The sequence below is a fragment of the Ovis canadensis genome, chromosome 26, assembly GCF_042477335.2.
Source record: "Ovis canadensis isolate MfBH-ARS-UI-01 breed Bighorn chromosome 26, ARS-UI_OviCan_v2, whole genome shotgun sequence".
In the NCBI taxonomy this organism is placed as follows: Eukaryota; Metazoa; Chordata; class Mammalia; order Artiodactyla; family Bovidae; genus Ovis; species Ovis canadensis.
In genome coordinates, this window is record NC_091270.1 from 44,875,082 (window position 1) to 44,894,833 (window position 19,752).

A 19,752-nucleotide genomic window follows, 5' to 3' on the forward strand; every position below is an offset into this window, starting at 1 on the left:
AATCCTAAAAGATGATGCTGTGAAAGTGCTTCACTCAATATGTCAGCAAATTTGAAAAACTCAGCAGTGGCCACAGGACTGGAAGGTCAGTTTTCATTCTAATCTAAAAGAAGGGCAATGCCAAAGAATGCTCAAACTACTGCACAATTATACTCATCTCACATGCTAGCAAAGTAATGCTCAAAATTCTCGAAGCTAGGCTTCAGTAGTATGTAGAACTGAGAACTTCCAGATGTTCAAGCTGAGTTTAGAAAAGGCAGCAGAATCAGAGATCAAATTGGCAACATCCACTAGATTATAGAAAAAGTAAGAGAATTCCAGAAAAACATCTACTTCTGCTTCATTGACTAAGCCAAAACCTTTGACTATGTAACAAACTGTGGAAAATTCTTAAACCTCATCAAGCTATTAAAATTATTAAAAAAAAAACCTTAAAAGATAAAAAAAGAAGAAACACAGAATTTTCAGCCCTACCCCGTACCTTCTGAATCAGAATCTCCAGGTGATTCACTTGCTCATTAAATTTTGAGAAATACTTGTGTCTAAAACAAAATGACTATAATGTCCAACTCCTTTCTAAATGCTGCAACTGTAACTGTCTGAATTTACACAGTCTTTGTAAACTTGAACAGCAGGACATCATATGTCCCTGGATCTTTCCCCCCCTGAAGGACAGAGGATAATTTCCTCATAATTATATTTGTCTCAGGGCAGGTAGCCTATGAGTCAATAAAGAATAATCCCACAAGCGAAGATTCTGATTGGCTTCAGCTCCATTTACTTCTGCATTTCCTCTCATCAGATACAACTGCAAGAAAATATATGGGCTTCCTCAAAGGGAGAAAGCAAACATTCACAGGAATCTGCTCTGGATTTCCTGTGCCAAGTGTTTGCAGATTGCATTTGAACAGTTTCTCTGCTCTGCCCGAAGGAGAGCTGATCAGCAGAACTGAATGGTCATCCCATGAAACCCCTACTTCAAAAAAGTAGTTGGATGAGGACTTCCCTGATGGTCTAGGGGTTAAAAAATCCACCTTGCAATGCAAGGTTTGATTCCTGGTCAGGGAACTAAGATCCTACATGCCGTGGAGCTACTGAACGTATGCACCGCAACTAGAGAGTCCTTGGGTCAAAACAAAAGATCCCACATGATGTGATGAAGATCCTGTGTGCCGCAACTAAGACCAGATGCAACCAAATAAATAAAAAATTTTTAAAAGAAAGAGTAGCTGGATGATGGCTCCAGAAAGCCAAAGGAGCAAAAAGATTTTCTCAAAACCTAGTTTATAAAGACTTGTAATCCTTTCCACCTTAGGACAAATGTTTTACCATTTTCTTCTTCTTGATCTATTTGCTTTAAAACATTTAATCAGGGCTTTCCATCTCCATCAAACTTTTCAGGAATAAGATCTGTGATCATTCAAGGCAACCAGCACTGCTGTAGTCTTTTTTTCCTACTCCTTCTGATCTATATGTGATTCTAGATATCATTTGGTACCTTTCTCCCCATTTTCCTGTTAAACCTGGGCAAGAAGTAGAATTTTCATCCCTTGAGGCATTTATTTCCAGAATTGCTGTCCAGCTGCTGATGTTTTCCGTGTCTTCTATCCTGAGAGTCTTGCAGGACAGCTGCCTGGCACAGATAATAAGGCTGGCAAATGGCTCCCCATTTCTGACACTTTTGTATGCAATTAAGAAGTGACAACTGTCTGGTCACTGCTAGTGTTGTGGGTTTTGGGGGTGAATAAACTCTAGATACTTGATTCATCTCTCTCTCTCTCTCTCTCTAACAGTGTTCTGTCTTAATCTGGCTGGGGTTTTCTGAGGGATCTCCATGTGACCTAAATGGCAGGACGTTTTTTTCCTTTCCTTTGCCTTTTCACAATGATCAGCCTCTGAGCCGGCTTTCGCCTCCGCGTTTCCACTTTATAATACATAGAGAGTGTTGAGTCTTCTCTCCTTGGGGTGGGGGTGGGGGGGAAGGCAAGGTGCACCATATCTCTTCTTTCAGGTTTTATCTCTTGTTTTTCTCTACAGTCACTATTGGTTCTGCAACCTGGTGATCGTTCCCCCCTCTTGATTTGAAATCTTTGTCAGCCTGAATCAATTTAAACAATTGAATTATGCACATGAAAATCATAGCATAGCAAAACAAGATGGACTGCTAATGATGTAAATACTGAGTTTCTCAGGATCCTTATGAATTTTGGAAATTTTAATTTCTTTGAGTGAGCCCACATTTTTTCATTTTTTAAATTTCAATTTGAGAATATTTTATTTTATTTTTTTTTAATTTTATTTTTTTTACTTTACAATACAGTATTGTTTTTGCCATACATTGACATGAATCCACCACAGGTGTACATGAGTTCCCAACCCTGAACCCCCCCTCCCATCACCCTCCCCGTATCATCTCTCTGGGTCATCCCAGTGTACCAGCCCCAAGCCTCCTGTATCCTGTATCAAACCTAGACTAGCGATTCGTTTCTTACATGATAGTATACATGTTTCAATGTCATTCTCCCAAATCATCCCACCCTCTCCCTCTCCCACAGAGTCCAGAAGTCTGTTCTTTACATCTGTGTCTCTTCTGCTGTCTCGCATATAGGGTTATCATTACCATCTTTCTAAATTCCATATATATGTGTTAGTATACTGTATTGGTGTTTTTCTTTCTGGCTTACTTCACTCTGTATGATCGGCTCCAGTTTCATCCACCTCATTAGAACTGATTCACATGTATTCTTTTCTTTTCTTTTCTTTTATTTTAATTTTTTAAATTTTAAAATCTTTAATTCTTACATGCATTCCCAAACATGACCCCCCCTCCCACCTCCCTCCCCACAACATCTCTCTGGGTCATCCCCATGCACCAGCCCCAAGCGTGCTGCACCCTACGTCAGACCAAATGTATTCTTTTAAATGGCTGAGTAATACTCCATTGTGTATATGTACCACAGCTTTCTTATCCATTTGTCTGCTGATGGACATCTAGGTTGCTTCCATGTCCTGGCTATTATAAACAGTGCTGCGATGAACACTGGGGTACACATGTCTCTTTCAATTCTGGTTTCCTCGGTGTGTATGCCCAGCAGTGGGATTGCTGGGTCATATGGCAGTTCTATTTCCAGTTTTTTAAGGAGTCTCCACACTGTTTTCCATAGTGGCTGTACTAGTTTGCATTGAAACCAATAGTGTAAGAGGATTCCTTTTTCTCCACACCCTCTCCAGCATTTATTGCTTGTAGACTTTTGGATCACTGCCATTCTGAACGGTGTGAAATGGTACCTCATTGTGGTCTTGATTTGCATTTCTCTGATAATGAGTGATATTGAGCATCTTTTCATGTGTTTGTTAGCCATCCGTATGTCTTCTTTGGAGAAATGTCTATTTAGTTCTTTGGCCCAATTTTTGATTGGGTCGTTTGTTTTTCTGGAATTGAGCTGCATAAGTTGCTTGTATATTTTTGAGATTAGTTGTTTGTCAGTTGCTTCATTTGCTATTACTTTCTCCCATTCTGAAGGCTGTCTTTTCACCTTGCTTATAGTTTCCTTTGTTGTGCAGAAGCTTTTAAGTTTAATTAGATCCCATTTGTTTATTTTTGCTTTTATTTCCAGAATTCTGGGAGGTGGATCATAGAGGATCCTGCTGTGATTTATGTCGGAGAGTGTTTTGCCTATGTTCTCCTCTAGGAGTTTTATAGTTTCTGGTCTTACATGTAGATCTTTAATCCATTTTGAGTTTATTTTTGTGAATGGTGTTAGAAAGTGTTCTAGTTTCATTCTTTTACATGTGGTTGACCAGTTTTCCCAGCACCACTTGTTAAAGAGATTGTCTTTAATCCATTGTATATTCTTGCCTCCTTTGTCGAAGATAAGATGTCCATAGGTGTGTGGATTTATCTCTGGGCTTTCTATTTTGTTCCAATGATCTATATTTCTGTCCTTGTGCCAGTACCATACTGTCTTGATGACTGTGGCTTTGTAGTAGAGCCTGAAGTCAGGTAGGTTGATTCCTCCAGTTCCATTCTTCTTTCTCAAGATTGCTTTGGCTATTCGAGTTTTTTTGTATTTCCATACAAATTGTGAAATTATTTGTTCTAGCTCTGTGAAAAATACCGCTGGTAGCTTGATAGGGATTGCATTGAATCTGTAGATTGCTTTGGGTAGTATACTCATTTTCACTATATTGATTCTTCCAATCCATGAACATGGTATATTTCTCCATCTATTAGTGTCCTCTTTGATTTCTTTCACCAGTGTTTTATAGTTTTCTATATATAGGTCTTTAATTTCTTTAGGTAGATATATTCCCAAGTATTTTATTCTTTTCATTGCAATGGTGAATGGAACTGTTTCCTTAATTTCTATATTTCTTTTTCTGCTTTCTCATTATTAGTGTATAGGAATGCAAGGGATTTCTGTGTGTTGATTTTATATCCCGCAACTTTACTATATTCATTGATTAGTTCTAGTAATTTTCTGGTGGAATCTTTAGGGTTTTCTATGTAGAGGATCATGTCATCTGCAAACAGTGAGAGTTTTACTTCTTCTTTTCCAATTTGGATTCCTTTTATTTCTTTTTCTGCTCTGATTGCTGTGGCCCAAACTTCCAGAACTATGTTGAATAGCAGCAGTGAAAGTGGGAACCCTTGTCTTGTTCCTGACTTTAGGGGAAATGCTTTCAATTTTTCACCATTGAGGATCATGTTTGCTGTGGGTTTGTCATATATAGCTTCTATTGTGTTGAGGTATGTTCCTTCTATTCCTGCTTTCTGGAGAGTTTTTATCATAAATGGATGTTGAATTTTGTCAAAGGCTTTCTCTGCATCTATTGAGATAATCATATGGCTTTTATTTTTCAGTTTGTTAATGTGGTGAATTACATTGATTGATTTGTGGATATTGAAGAATCCTTGCATCTCTGGGATAAAGCCCACTTGGTCATGGTGTATGATCTTTTTAATGTGTTGTTTTTAATGTTTTCATTTTTTAAAACTGGGATTAATTTAGCTCCCTGACCTAAATATTTCTTGAGGATATATTGAGGAACCTACGTACTTGAACTCAGAGCACATTTTTATGCTTTTGTTATGAGACAATTGTAGATTCATAAGTAGTTATAAGAAATAACATAGAGAAAGCTTGAAAATCTTCATTTCCCCCTACAGTAACTCTTGCACAACTATAGTACAATAGGACAACCAGAAAACTGGCATTGATACAATGCACTGACCTCATCTGATTTCCCTGTTTTACTTATTTATTTTAAAAATTAAAAAAACATTTTTTTGATGTGGACCATTTTTTAAGTTTTTATTGAATTTGTTACAATATTGCTTCTGTTTTATGTTTTGGTGTTTTGGCAGAGAGTCATGTGGAATCTTATCTCCCAGACAAGTGATCGACCACACCGATTGGAAGATGAAATGTTAACCATGTACCACCAGGGAAGTCCCAGGTATGACTGCTTCTTAACTCATTACATCTGTAGTGACTGTTTCAAATAACCTCATAGTCTGAGGTATTGGGGATTAGGATATCTAGGATTAAGATATTAGGATATCTTTTTGCAGGGTGGGGGGAGACACAATTCAACCCATAAGGAGTTCTGTGAAATGTTATAAACATGTGTAAATTTGTGTGACCAGCACTGCACTCAAGATAAAAAATTTCATCACCACAAGGATTTTTTTTTATAGCCATAGACCCCTTCTTCCCTCTCCTTTCTTCTCCCATTACACGCCCTTGGAGTATCTCTCATCTCTTCTCCATCTCTGCAATTTTGTCATTTGAAGAATGTTACAGAAATTTCAATTATACAGACCACTTTTCAAATCTAAAACTCACACACAAAGTTATTAAAGGGGACTTGAATGCACCTATGAATTTTCTAGATCATCAAATGGCAAGAGTTTCATCGCTTGGTTTTCCCCAGTTCTTTTCTTCTGGACTCTTTGCTGGCCTGTACAAAGTGTTAGTCACCAGTTCCTTCTTCCCCATCTTCTTTGCCCAGGGAGGACTGGGAACCATGAGACATGTTTGCTATCTGATGAACAGATTGAAACATTTCACCATCGCACTCCTCCATGGTAAACTGTTCTTACTGCAGCAGACACCTGGCTTGGATTTCCAACATGCAGAAGAGTTGTCAGTCTTAAGAAATGAAAGATTGTAACTCTCCCAAGCTCTATTGATGGCAAAACACATTAAGATATCAGCAATAGAGTCACACAGTCTTAGAGTTACGTGGAACTGTGAAGCCATTTTGTTCCTTCTCTCGCCTTATAAAGGATCGCTGCTGTTGTTAGTCACTCAGTTGCACCCAAATCTTTGCAACCCCATGGACTGTAGCCCACCAGGCTCCTCTGTCCATGGGATTTCCCAGGCAAGAATACTGGAGCGGGTTGCTATTTCCTTCTCCAGGGGATCTTCCCAACCCAGGGAATGAACTCATGTTTCTTGCATCTCCTGCACTGGCAGGAGGATTCTTTGCCCCCTGAGCCACCCGGGAAGCCCTTATCAAGGATGTATTCACACTAATACAGACAAGACACATTCTGCTGCAGATATGTGATCATTCTTTAGGATGATTTTGGGATCTTGGTAGGTTCTGAAGAGGTTGAATGCCCTTTTGTTGGGTCATTTTACACTCTTCTTATCTGATCTATCTATTTTTACTGTCTAATAGTCTATTTCCCCGAATTAGCTCATGTCCATTTGCCTTATTTCTGGGAATTAGAATAAAATTAGAAGTTATACAACGTGCTTTTCCACTTTCAGAATCTCCAAGCATAAGGTATCAAATTATATTTCTAAAGCAAAAGCATGAAAGCAAGTTTTGGATGCTTCTGAATGAAGCCAAAGGTCAATCATCCACTGTGGTCCAGAATTGCCAAAGCATTTTCTTACTGGACAGTAAGTGGGACTGCTCTCAAACCATCTTCGTTGTCCAACATTCCAGCTATTTTTGTCCCTTACAAATATTGCAGCAATTTAGCAATCTATCGACTTGACTTTTTTTTCTATAAACATGCTGCCTGATAGATGCATAATTCAAATTCACACACAAACCATGAGATGTTTGCTTAGCAAGAGCTATAATTTAAATGTAACCTCTGCAGAAAGCCATTCAGTAGTGCCTGTGTGTAAAGTGTAATTTAGTCTGTAGAAGCAATCTCCCCGCCGCCATTCTAATATGCGAGCTTGTTTGCTAAATAATCATTGTGGCGTTTTGCTCAAAGCAGTGGTTTTATGTATTTTTCCCCCACTACTCGTAAATGGTGCCAAGGTAAATGAGAGGTCTTTGGAAACTGTTACTGTCATATAGTTTTCATTTGAAAATGTCACAATAAAGCAATGTTCTTTGATGCCAAGAAGCATAGAACATTAGAACATGATAACCATAGTACCTAAACACAGTAAAATAACATAGCACAAATGGCTTGATTCTCTCTTAAAATGAGAGGCTTTTTTTTGCTGTTTTTTTATTCTAAAGGATCTGTTTGGAGGACAGAACTGGGAGTAAGATGAAGTATATAAAATAGCCACCAAGGTGGGAGTTTGGAGGAAATTATTATTATTTGCAGCTTGGGTCGAATGGAAAGGAAGAGAAATTTGGGAGAAAAATGTACTCCAAATAAGTGAGATGGAGATTACAGTCCAAAATATGCCATTAACACCAAATTACAAAAGTCTTTCCAAGAGCCAGACAGATGCACAAAGTAAAAGCAAAGTTTTAAAGGTGTAATTTGAAGAGTCAGGAAAATATACAAATAGAAAGTAAAAGAAAAAGAGGAAAGTTATATGCAGCCAGATAGGAAAGGACACTATTTTTCCAAGTACACTTTGGGTACTTTTTCTTGTCCTGCCTACTACATTAAGGAATATTATCTATACTTTTTTTGGTGTGTTTGAAAGTCCTCAAAAAAGTTGGTGATTGTTATATTATCCCTTGTATTTTTTTGAAAAAAAAAAAAAAGATGATACTTTGTTTTAAAAAATAATAATTTCATTTATTAGTTTATTTTTTGGCTGTGCTGGGTCTTTGCTGCTGTGAGGGCTTTCCTCTAGTTGTGGCGAGAGGGGGCTTCTCATTGCAGTGGCTTCTCTTGTTGTGGAGCACAGGCTGTAAAGCATATGGGCTTCAGCAGTTGCAGTGCAAGGCCTCAGTAGTTGCGGTTCCCCAGCTCTAGAGCACAGGCTCAGTCGTTGTGACACTCTGGCCTAGGTGCTCTGCAGCATGTGAGATCTTCCAGGACCAAAGATCGAACCTGTATCTCCTGCACTGGCAGGTGGATTCTTTACCACTGAGCCACCAGGGATGCCCCTTTCCCAATTATGATAATTTCTAGGGAATTTGAGTTTATTAAAGAGACTCCAGGAATGGTAAATAAATGACATCATCATGTAGGAATATTCTAAATGCTATCTGCATTGTTTTTATATATATATATGTATGTATGTTGTTGTTCAGTTGCTAAGTTGTGTCTGACTCTTTGTGATGCCGTGGATTGTAGCATGCCAGGCTTCTCTGCCATTCACCATCTCCTAGAGTTTGCTAAAATTCATGTCCATTGAGTTGGGGATGTTATCCAACTGTCTCAGCCTCTGCTGTACTCCTTCTTCTTTTTTTGTGACTCATATACTGGGAGGCATGATTATTGTCTTCCAGCAAGATAATGGAAGCAATTTGCTTCAGTTTCATCCTTCAAACATTTATTGGGTGATTACTATATGCTATTCTCTGTACTGGGCACTAAGCGTTCAAAAATGAAAGATTTTGCTTTCTTCTCTGGAAAACTCAATATCCTGCTAAAATCCAGGAGTGCCCACAGTGGCTTATTTTCCTTTCTGGAGAGTTCTGTGTCTAATGTTTCTCAGCTTATTTAGTCGCTACTTTCCCCCCATCACTTCTCATCACATCACGAATGACCAAAAATTGATCTTCTCCTATTATAGCTTCACCTTGATTCTGATTATTCCTCTTAGGTAGAAGTTATTTATCTTCAAGCCTTATGATTGCTTTCAAAAAAACAATCACTGCTGCCTGGCATTTTCAACCATGGGAGATTTTTGAAAGAATAGGTCTAATGCTCTAAAGCCAAATTTAAAGCAAGATTTCAAAAGTGTTTTGGGCAATGATAGCATTACTAGAATAAATACTCTCATAATCGTCACTTTACAGCAAAAAATACTCATCAGTTGCTGATGTTTTGAGGTGTTTCTTGAAAAAAAAAAAAAAGCTATAATCACATTTTGTATATGTGTTTTGTGTGCTAGTGTGGGTGCCTGCAAAGTCATGTTTGACTCTTTGTGAATCCATGGACCATAGACCATCAGGCTCCTCTCATCCATACATATTGCAAAATCACTGATGGGTCAATATTCACTATTAATATGCTTTAACTTATGATTGTCTCTTCTCTAGTAGTTAGTGAGAAGACCAAATGCAAGAAAAAACACAACCTTTACCTGTGAACCATTGAACTTGCTGGGTCCTAAAAGTCACTGTCTGGTCTCATGTAATGGAGAGCATTGGTCCTTAGAGAATGGTTCACTCCATCTTCATCTCCATCCTCTGAGATAGAAACTTCTGTGCTTTTTCCTTAGCAATACTGTCCCTGTCCTTGCAGTCACGTTACCTGTATGTTCTCAGAGCACCCACAGCACCTCCTTATTTGAACGTATAATAAATAACAACCCTTTAATTGTGCATTTAGACATTAGGTGTCCTCAGGGGAGAGTTTGCTTCTATTTTTCCCACCATTGAATCTTTGACACCTAGCACAGTGCCTAGCACAGAACAGCAAATTAAAATATATTGAATGGGGACTTCCCTGGTGGTCCAGTGGTTAAGACTCCATGCTTCCAATGCAGGTGTTGGGGGTGGGATCCCTGGTTGAGGAACTAAGATCCCATGTGCCTCATGCTTCATACTGAGTAAATGAATGGATGAATGAGTGAGTGAAATGCTAAATTTGTTCTTACACTATTCTCTTGTTTCTTCCTTTCTTTTAAGAAGATATTTACATTTCTCCCTTTAGCTGAAAATACAGAAAAGACAGAATTTTCCAAACGGCCTTTCTTGGTATCTGAGTTTTAAATCTCTTAACAGTGTTTTACTTTGATTTTTCAGATTTTTTTTTCTCCCTAAACTAGAATGTATATAGAAGTTTGGTCTCCCAGAGATTTTAAATATAGCAGAGTTGTGTTTCTGAAACAGTAGGCAAATAAGCATCCTTATGTTCCCTGATCATGTAATATAATTTGTTTTTTTGTTCACTGCTACCTCTTTCAGTGTATCTTGGTTCCCCAGAGTCCATAAAATGGTTGAGGAAAAGAGAAGGTACTTTCTTTGGTTTACTGAAAGTTGTTTTCTTACTTTTCCAATGGGATAAATATTAGATTCTATGGTGCTTTCTACCTGGAACTAATCAAAGTGTGAAATTCATGTTTCATGGCCCTTGCTGGTAGTAATTAACATATACAAGTCCTTTCAAAATGACTTTTGTAATTGCATTTTTTTGAGATTTCAGACGTTCAGTTTTTGTTACAAAATTTTGAGTTCTCTAAGAAATATTAGTTTTTGTTCCTAGTAACAATTCCTTAGGGAAAAAAAAAAAAAAAGAAGCTGTTTCTTTAGAATTGGTCATTTGGTTAATGTTTATCCAAGATTTTACTGAGTTATTTAAAAATACACCTACCATTTTTAGATCAAGCCTTAGGGAACTTATTATGCTTAAGTGTATAAATTGTGATATGTTAATATGCTAAACTATGATGAAATCATTGAAGGCATCATCATGTGAAGAAAACCCCAGGGAGGTTATTAGCAATTTAGCATTTACAGTTCATGAGAGAATGCTAATTTCACTTACTAGAGGAAAGTACAAAGATGGTAATCATTATGAATAAGACCCAATGATTGTAAAAGCCTAAAAATGGGAAGTTGATGATTGTACAGATATTCTTAGAATAAATGCATCTGATAGTGTAGAGAAAATGGAACATCTCAATTCAGTTGAATTTCCTTCCAATTTCTTTCCTTTTTTTCTTTTTTTCTGGAAACCCAAATTGCAGTGAACTGCCCTCCTTGAATGTACATCTCAGTCCTGTGATTTTAACCTGTACGGGTGAGCACTAGCTATTGCTACTCTTTAGTCGCTCAGTCATGTCCGACTCTTGCGACCCCATGGACTGTAGCCCGCCAGGCTCCTCTGTCCATGGGATTCTCCAGGCAAGAATACTGGAGTGGGTTGTCATTTCCTTCATGAGGAGATCTTCCCCACCCAGGGATCGAACCTGAATCTGCTGCACTGGTGGGTGGATTCTTTACCACTGAGCCAGCAGGGAAGCCTAGTGCACTAGCTATAGATTAGGATATATAAGCAGATCATGGAGTGTCACACAATAACTCTAAAAGTCTTACAGAGTAACACCATGTTGGGATGTCCCTGGTGGTCTAGTGGCTAAGACTCCACACTCTCAATGTGAGGGCCTGTGTTCAATCCCTTGTTATGGAACTAGATTGCACATGCAGTGAATGAAAGAACCCATGGGCCATAACTAAGACCTGGCACAGTGAAAGAAAGCAAGCAAGGAAAAAAGAATATTTTAAAAGTCATCACCGTGTCTCCTGAGTGATTTCTATCACCTACTCTTTTCTTGGCCCTGTCATCAGGACCAGCACCTCATTGCTCACAGTCTCATCTTTTTTCCCTATCCTTTTCCCCCTGCTCACTAGCTCTCTAGGATCTTAACTTGATTGCAAGATATTAAGAATGTATACATATATTTTAATGCTCTTTTTCAAGAAAAAGTCCACCATGTGATTTATAAGTAGGGAAATTGAGGCCCAAAGAGGTAACACAAACTGTTCAGTTAGAGAATCAGTTAGTGAAAGAGCCAGGCTCTTAACTCTTAGCTTGAGGTTTTTTTTCTAGTACGATATCTTAATTATTTCAATGGTGCTACTAGCTATTCCATTCTCACTGGTAATGAGAGCTAAATCAATCTTACAGTTGAGTAACAACGTTGCCTATCTTTTTCTGTTGTTCAGTCTCTCAGTTATATCTGACCTTTTGTGACCCCCATGGCCTACAGCATGCCAGGCTCCCTAGTCCTTCACTGTCTCCCAGAGTTTGCTCAAACTTATGTTCACTGAGTTGGTGATGCCATCCAACCATCTCATCCTCTATTGCCCTCATCTTTTGCCTTCAGTCTTTCCCAGTATCAAGATCTTTTCCAATGAGTCAGCTCTTCGCAGCAGGTGGCCAAAGTATTGGATTTTCAGCACCAGTTATTCCAATGAATATTCAGGGTTGATTTCCTTTGGGATTGACTGGTTTGAACTTCCCACTCCAGTGTTCTTGCCTGGAAAATCCCAGGGACAGAGGAGCCTGATGAGCTGCCATCTATGGGGTTGCACAGAGTCAGACACGACTGAAGCAACTTAGCAGCAGCAGCAGCAGGTTTGAACTCCTTGCAGTCCAAGAGTCTCAAGACTCTCAAGAGTCTTCTCCAGCACCGCAATTTGAAAGCATCAATGCAGTGTTCAGCTTTCCTTATGGTTAAAATACCTCATTCAAAATTGAAGTAAATCACGAGTTATATTTCTTATACAGATTAAAAAGGGCAAAATATGGGAAATTGGCAGACCAATACACAATAGTATTAGAAGAAGAGAACAGGAATAAGAAATATAGAAGTGATACAAATTGAGAGGAGCAGGAATGAAATGAGATGATGAAAGTAGAGAAATTAGTGACCCTGTGACACTCAGCCTTTCTGATGAGCTGCTCATCACAAACCTGCAAGCCTGAAGAACAAAGAAAGAGCCTAGAGATCGTGACATCAGTGGTTTATTGGGTAGGGGATCGTGCATGTATGAAGCAGAAAGGTCCTGGAGCAATACTCCACAGTGGGTGGCCAAGGAGGGGCTGGGCATGACAGCATGGTGGAGTCAGAGGGAAAGAGGTTACCAGGTTACCAGTTACAGAGCAAATTTGACTTCATGTTGGCTCATTGGTTACCAGGGAAACCAACAGTGAAACATGCCCCCTTCGCTACCCCTTTGATAAATTATCATAGAAGAGACATTCTGTTATAAAGATTAGAACTATCACTAGGTGGGGCTGGGGCAAGTAGGCATTTATTGATTAGGCTCTATGATTAAGAGGGAGGTCAATCATGTGAGTAGAGTGTAAATAAATCAGGGACTGATGAGTAGAGGGTGAGCAGAGAGGAAGAGAATAGCATCTTGGGTGGTTCTGACCACACACTTTCAGACAAGAAATCATGTAAGATACCTTGGGTTTTAGGTAAATTGTTTTCCTCAAAAAGGCATTTTTTTTTCATTAATAATAAGCACTCAGTAAATGTTAGTTATGTGTAGGTAACAGCTCTAAATCAGTGGCAAAATTATCCTGCTTAATCCTCTGTATGTTCACCTGAGGAATAGCTGTTTAGTCCCCACTTTACCTAAGAGGAAACTGTGGGTAGATATGTTTTAGAACCGTGTCCTATGTCACATGACTAATCAATAGCAAAGCGAAGATTTAAACTTAAGTCAGTTGAATTTCTTTCAAGTTTTGTTTTTTTTTCTTTAATATGATCAAACGCAGGTAAAGATTGCACTGACCTTTCAGTATCAAAGACTGAACCTCTATAAATTTTGTTACCTGAAAACTGGATTTGCCTCTAGGAGGGTGTCAAGCCAAAAGATACATCCAAGTCAAGGATTCATTGGAGGAAGGATTTATTACTTGAAGCAAGTTAGGTAAACACTGGGTATCTTTCCCAAAGCAGTGTCTCCCCAACAGCAAAACTGCACGCTCAGAGCCATGGTTCTCTCCTTTCAGCCTCGTAGATAAAATCACTTGGAGGCCTTGTGGAAACAGATTGTTGGTTAGAGTTTCTGATTTGGTAAGTCCCGGGTGGAGTCTGCGGAGAAGGCAATGGCACCCCACTCCAGTACTCTTGCCTGGGAAATCCCATGGATGGAGGAGCCTGGTAGACTACAGTCCATGGGGTCGCGAAGAGTCGGACACGACTGAACGACTTCACTTTCACTTTTCACTTTCATGCGTTGGAGGAGGAGATGGCAACCCACTCCAGTGTTCTTGCGTGGAGAATCCCAGGGACGGTGGAGCCTGGTGGGCTGCCGTTTATGGGGTCGCACAGAGTCGGACACGACTGAAGGGACTTAGCAGCAGCAGTAGCAGCATGGTGGAGTCTGAGAAACTGCGTTTCAAAGAAGTTCCCTGGTGATGCTTCGGGCTGCTGGTCTATGACATTTCCAGGGACACAAGCTCAGGATTCAGCCCCCAACCCAGCGCCAATACCCCTTATGACCTCTAGAGGGCGCTGAGCAAGACTCTGCAGGGGCTTGGCAGTCAGTGGCCTTGAAACAGGCTGTGGGTTTTCTCTTTTCCGGTTGATGGTGGTAGAAACTCTTTTTTTTTTTTTTTTTTTCTTCCGACTGCCATCTTTAAGAAGCTCGTTTTGCTCACTGGAGATAAAGATTGCCACTGTTCCCAGTTTTTCCCTTTCTCCTCTCTATTTTTTCTGAGCTGTTTGCTTCAGCTGTCTGTGAGATGGCGCTGTTTACCCTCCATTCGGTGTGGTGATTTCCAGCCATGCAGAAGCCAGTGACTCTGGGATTTGTCATTGTTAGCCATGGTCTTTGATTTCCTTCACACGCTTAGTTATCTGTTTCCTGAACTGTGTGTGCGTGTGTACATGGAGAGACGTGAAAGAAGCCGGTTTGTCTTATTTAGTGAGTTTTTCATCACATAACTCCAGCGTATTTTTTTCCCCTTAGGAGAACTCTGGTTGAGGGCTGATGCTTTTCGATGCTGTCTTGAAGCTGGGTATTACAATTTAATGCTAACTACTACCAATTATCATAAAACAAAACTAAGAAATTATGTTTATAACGTTTGGTTTTGCAGGCCTTAAATTGGTTACAACAGCGTACATTATCGTTATGGACATTAGTGTTAAGTGGGTGCATTAATATTTTACTTCTGTATTATCAGGGTTGAATGATAGCAAACACTAGCAAGCAGAGTGCAAAGAACTTAAAGGTTTTTTTCCCCCCATTACTCTTTTGCCTGTTTGTCCACTTATGTGATATGCACGCACTCCAAACCAGTTGTTCCAGCCAGCTCTGTAATCCATTTGGACCCAGACAATCAGTAGCAGGGAGGAAAACAAAGGAAATAAAAGATCACTGTGGCCCAGTCCAACTGCCCACTGGGTAGACATAGAGTCAGAACTCTGTTCTAGAGAGTTATGTGACTCAACTTACATTCTCTGTGTGTGTGTACATAAGTATACAATACTATATATCTCTTAAAAAGAGATTATACAGGACTTCCCTGGTGGTTGGGAGAAGGCAATGGCACCCCACTCCAGGTCTCTTGCCTGGAAAATCCCATGGACAGAGGAGCCTGGAAGGCTGTAGTCCATGGGGTCATGAAGAGTCGGACACGACTGAACGACTTCACTTTCACTTTTCACTTTCATGCATTGGAGAAGGAAATGGCAACCCACTCCAGTGTTCTTGCCTGGAGAATCCCAGGGATGGGGGAGCCTGACGGGCTGCCGTCTATGGGGTCACACAGAGTCGGACACGACTGACGTGACTTAGCAGTAGGAGTAGCAGTCCCTGGTGGTTCACTGGTTAGGAATCTGCCTGCCAATGTAGTGGACACAGGTTCAATCCCTGGTCTGGGAAGGTTTCACATGCCGTGGGGAAACTAAGCTCATATGCTACAACGACTGAGCCTGGACTCAAGAGCCCTTGAGCTGCAACTACCGAAGAGCCTGTGCTTTGCCATGAGAGAAGCCATCTCGTTGAGAAACCTGAGCACCGCAACTCGGGAGCAGCCCCTACTTGCTACAACTAGAGAAAAAGCCTGCACAGCTCTAAGACCCAGCACAGCCAAAAATATTAAAGTAAATAAAGAAATTTAAACATTAAAAAGGATTATACAAACATGTAGCATAGGCATGACAGCAAAAGAAAAAGATGTAAAGGGAATCGCTTTTTTTGTCATTAACTGTTACTTGGTCTCAGTTGTTAAGAAGCTACTCTTCCAAAAATATAAGTCCCTCCTGAGGCAGTTATGCCAGTCATCTATTCATTCAACAAATATTTACTAAGTGCCTTCTATGCGCCCAGCATTTGTATTAGCAGCTGTGAACGGAACAGTAAATAGTGTATAGTTCCTCTCCTCATGGAGCCTATAATACGCTGAAAGAGATAAGCAATAAAGAAGCAAATAAACAATTGAGCAATGGTAGCAGAGCAACAAAAGAAGCAGGGTGGTGTGATAGAGGACAGAGGATGGCAGAAGGACGTAGCATCCTTGGTTGGGGTGGTCAGGGAAGATCCAATGAGAAGACGACATTCAGCTGATGCAAGACAGAGGGAGCCATGTGGGTAGAGAGGACTGCGTGTGGGAAAGCCTTAAACTACCAGCACCCTCATCAGAGGGTCTCCTAAGAGCACATGTTTGAAGGGATATGTTCTCACTGATGGGTAGAGGCCAAAAGTAAATTTTGGATGTAAGATGGTGTCAGGGGAAAGTCAAGCTTGGTAGGCAGTCTGTGGTCATTGTGAGAACCACGGCTGGAGGGAAACACAAGGAAGTGTGACAGAGGCACAAGGGTCAAGTTTGCAATTATGCCTAAAACCCTGTGATGCCCCCGGCAGCCTATGTGCTAGAAAGAGCTTGCCCGAGGACAGTATTCTTGGAGAAAGGGCAGAGTTCCTTAACTCTTGGCCTCTTCTCATTTGGCTGGCTCTGTGGTGTGGCATAACCGTGGAGACAGGTGCACCCGATGTTTTTCCTTGTGGTCCCACCTGCGTGCCTGGGCTGTGGGCATGATGGGCTAGTCCACCTGTATAAATAATCCAGGCCTGTTTTGGAATGGCCCATCGATCTGAACTGCACTTGCTTTGGCTGTTCAGCGAAGACAGAAGGTCAGTCTTGTGTTCTACGTTAGGCCATGGCTCTATCCCACAATACTACTCAGCTGAATAGTGAAAATCGATTCAATTAGCCCATTGTTTAGTACTCAAAACATTTAGACAGTTTGCGCTTTTAACTGAATTGGCCATAATTTGAATAGGCATAAAAGACTGTTCAAATTAACCAAAATGCAAAGGGGGGAGGTGATTAAGACAATTCATCTAGTCTAACCACTCACTCAAACATTGAATGAAAAACAATCATGTGTTGTTGAACCCATCTTATTCTACCTGGGGGAGGGGGTTTTCAGAGTCAGGACTGCTATTACACAGTGGAGCCTGCTTGGCAATGAGAAACCCAGACCAGATTCAATCACTTTCCCTGTTCCCAGAAGCTAGAGATCCAGTTAGAGCTTTGGGGACTGATTTCTCAATGTTTTTCAAAGGGTAATATAGTATCTACCACTTATTGAGATGAATCAGATGTTACGAGATGGTTAGGGAAGAAGCTGTCTACACAAAGGAAACAATATATTTTGGGGTGGTGATGCTGGAGAAAAGTTCAGTATGCTCACAAATGGTTATTCGTTTGTATGCTAGAACGCAAGTGGGAGAGAATAATGAGGAAAAAAGGTAATTGCGGCATATACCTAGAGAAAACCATAATTGCAAAAGATCCATGCATCACGATGTTCATTGCAGCACTGTTTACAATAGCCAAGACATGGAAGCAACCTAAATGTCCATAAAGAGAGGAATGGATAAAGAAGATCTGGTGCATAAATACAATGAAATATCACTCAGCCGTAAAACGGAACAAAACTGTGCCATTTGCAGAGATGTAGATGGACCTAGAGATGGTCATACAGAGTAAAGTAAGTCAGAAAGAGAAAAGCAGATGTCATATATTAGTGCATATATGTGGAATGGCAACCCACTCCAGTGTTCTTGCCTGGAGAACCCCAGGGATGGCAGAGCCTGATGGGCTGCCTTCTATGGGGTCGCACAGAGTTGGACATGACTGAAGCGACTTAGCAGTGGAATCTAGAAAAATGGTATAAACAAACCTATTTGCAAAGAGAAATAGAGACACAGATGTAGAGAACAAAGGCATGGACACCAAAGGTGGTGGAGGTGCAGTGGGATGAATTGAGAGATTGGGATTAACATGTCTACACTGCTCTATACAAAATAGACAGCTAATGAGAACCTGAAAGTGTTAGTCACTCAGCGACCCCATGGACTGTGGCCCACCAGGGCGTCTGTCCCTAGAATTCTCCAGGTGAGAATATTGGAGTGGTTAGCCATTCCCTTCTCTAGGGGATCTTCCTGACCCAGGGACTGAAACTGAGTCTCCCATATTGTAAGGTGAATTCTTTATTGTCTGAGCCCCTCCCCAGTGACTCAGACAGTAAGAATCTGCCAGCAATGCGGGAAATCCAGGGTCACAAACAGTCGGACACAATTGAGTGACTAATACTTTAATGAGAACCTACTGTGTAGCGCACGGAACACTAGTCCATGCTCTGCAGTGACCTAAATAGGAAGGGAATCCAAAAAAGAGGGCTTATATGTGTGCGCATAGCTGATTCAGTTTGCTGCACAGCAGAAACTAACATGACACTGTAAAGCAACTACACTCCAATAAAACTCTTAAAAAAATGTTAGTAGTTGGGGCAAGTTTATGAAGGATTTGTAAGCATCATGTTGAGAACCATGAGTTAATTTTTCAGGCTAGTGGTTCTGAAACTTTAGTGTTAATCACAAATCACAGGGTAGGGGAGAAGGAAGCGGTGTTTACAGTGCAAATTCCTGTCTTATCTACTGGGATGACAATTCAATAGGTCATGAGCGAGGCCAGAGTAAGAATATGCCTTTTTAATGGTTCAGGTGATTTAGATGCACGAGGTCTAAGAATCACCATCCCAGAAGCTTTTCTGTAGGTAACAAGAAGCTCTGGGAAGGCTTAAAGCTCAAGAGGGTCTTATAGGATTGCACTCTTCTGGTCTGGCCGAATTCTTCCAATTATTTGCTGCATTCTCAGCTTTCCCGATGCTATGGTATATGACCTGCTCTTGTATGCTTCCTCATCGGTTACTGTCAGAGGGTACCCACAGGAGACTGATGTTAATTTTTTCCTGTATTTATGTACTTGGCTATGTTGGGTCTTAGTTGTGGTACTCGGGACCTCCACAGCATCATGTGGAATCTTTTGTTGCAGTGCAGGGGCTCTCTAGTTGCGGCATGTGGGCTCCAGACCACGTGGGCTCACTGATTGTAGCATTGGGTTTAGATGCTATGTGTCATGAGGGATCTTAGTTCCCTGGCCAGGGATTGAACTCTCGCCCCCTTGCATTGCAAGGCAGATTCTTAACAATGGGACCACCAGGGAAGTTCGGAGACTGATATTAATGATAACAGGAAGTAAGATTCTCTGGTACTGCAATGTTGTGTGGCTACCATGAAAATCCTTCATCCTGACTTGAAATATTTAGTTGTGGTTCAATTTTAAAACTTCCCCAACCACAATTAAGTTTTACATACATTTGCATGGCACAGTTATACCCAGTACTCTGGTGATTCTTTGGCTAATGCAAATGTTTTTGTCAAACTAATTTTCTACCACCAAAGCTACTCAGAGTTCCCAGGGTCTCTGGGAGGATGCTTCACCGTCCCTTAGTGCAATACCTTCTTATCTAGTCTCTAACACCAGTCATCTGCTTCTCAAATCTATTTTTCATATGACTGTCAGGGTTGATTTTTTAAAACTCT

General features: G+C 40.5%; 1 long non-coding RNA gene across 8 annotated transcripts in view; it reads left to right on the plus strand.

Annotated features, from left to right (window-relative positions):
• Window positions 1-19,752, plus strand: part of LOC138430868 (uncharacterized) — a 173,725-nt gene that overhangs the window by 91,770 nt on the left and 62,203 nt on the right. For all 8 annotated transcript variants that reach the window (XR_011253421.1, XR_011253424.1, XR_011253418.1 and 5 more), the window contains one exon: window positions 5,369-5,460. This is a non-coding gene — a long non-coding RNA (uncharacterized lncRNA). The remainder of the gene's footprint in view (window positions 1-5,368; window positions 5,461-19,752) is intronic.